The following is a 1,617-nucleotide window of genomic DNA, read 5'->3' on the forward strand; positions in this document are numbered from 1 at the left end:
ATTCTCACAAGTTAAACTAAGGGATTTTTCCCCTGTGAACCTACCTTAGGAAATGGTTAAATAAAACTCTAAACAGAAAGGAAACAATATAATAAGGAAAGTTGAAACTTGAAGAAAGAAGAAAAATATGATAAACAAATTTATGGTTAAATACAGTAGACATTCCTTCTCTTCTCAAGTTGTTTGTTTTGTTTGACTGTTGAAGCAAAAGGAATAACATTTCTCGGTGTGGTTGCAAATGTATATAGAGGAAATACTAAAGACATTTATATTATAAATGGAAAGGGAAAACTGACATAAAGGGATTAGTGTTTCTATACTTCCTTGAACTGGTAAAACAGCACCAGTAGACTATGTATATATGTATACAGTATGTAATGTGGTCACTCTAAAAGCGATACAACGTGTCAAAGAGAAATTGCCCTAGACACTGGTTATAAATGACAAGGAAGGACCTTTTTCAAGACTATTCCAATAGGGAGAGAGACTAATGCAGTAAGGGGGAAAAACTGATTTAGTTCATTTTGAAACAAAAAGTAAGGGAGCTTTTAAGCAATTGTGTGAGCTAGTAGGAAAGTACTGCAGGTTGTTAGGGAAAGATACAGAAGGAAGGAACAGAAGAGACCACCAAGAAATACTTACATACAAATCCCCTAACAGATTTTTGACAAAAGTTAAAAAAAATAAAATCCTCAATAGAAGCAAGATAGCCTTTTCAACAAATGGCACTGGAGGAGTTAAACCTCTGTAGATAAAAGAGTAAACTTTGACATAAATCTCAAATTCACTACAAAATTGGATTACAGACTTAATATAAGTGTAAAATGCAATATGAACAGTATACAAATTTTAGAAAGAAAACACAGAAGCAAAATACCAGTTTGAGACTTAAACAAAAACATAATCTATAAAGAGAAAAAATGTGTTCATTGAACATCATAAAAATTAAAAATTTTGCTGTGTGAAAGACCCTTTTAAGAAGATGAAAAGACAAGCAATACAGTGGAATAAAGTATTGCTAGTCAAGTATTTGACAAAATACTAATATCTAAAACATATAATGAAGTGTAAAAAAATCAGTGAAAAAAGAGGAAAAAACTATAATGATAGCAATAATGTTTTGTTAACAACAGTTCCTGTAGTGAGTGTTGATACTTTGGGTTGGAGTGAAGAAAAAATAGGGGAAAAAAGGAGATTAAAGAAAGAAGAAAAATATCCCATAAACAAACAAATTAGAAAATGAGCATAGCCATGAAGAGAATTTTCACCAAAAAGAATATATTGGTATTAAAAAAGCACATGAAAAAATGTTCAACAACTTTAGCCACTAGAGAAATACACATAAAAACCACAATTGGATACCACTACACAGAATGGCTATCAGAATGGCTAAATTAAATCCTTGGGATAACATCAAATGTTGGCAAGGATATGGAGAAACAAGATCACTCCTATATTGCTGGTGGGAATGTAAAATTTTGCAGCCACTATGGAAAATACTTTGAGAGTTTGCCTTTAAAATGTTAATGTTAATAATAACAATAATAATAACAACGACATATGCCTACTGTATGACTCAACAATTGTACTCTTGGGCATTTACTCCAGAGAGAAGAA

General features: G+C 31.4%; 1 non-coding gene across 1 annotated transcript; it reads left to right on the top strand.

Annotated features, from left to right (window-relative positions):
- Window positions 1-1,098: 1,098 nt before the first annotated feature.
- LOC116868453 lies at window positions 1,099-1,170 on the top strand. The gene has a single exon (XR_004382845.1). It is a non-coding gene; the product is annotated as a small nucleolar RNA SNORD56 (small nucleolar RNA).
- The last annotated feature ends 447 nt before the right edge of the window (window positions 1,171-1,617 follow it).

Source organism: Lontra canadensis, unplaced genomic scaffold (assembly GCF_010015895.1).
Source record: "Lontra canadensis isolate GAN:19392208 unplaced genomic scaffold, GSC_riverotter_1.0 scaffold15, whole genome shotgun sequence".
Lineage (NCBI taxonomy): Eukaryota > Metazoa > Chordata > Mammalia > Carnivora > Mustelidae > Lontra > Lontra canadensis.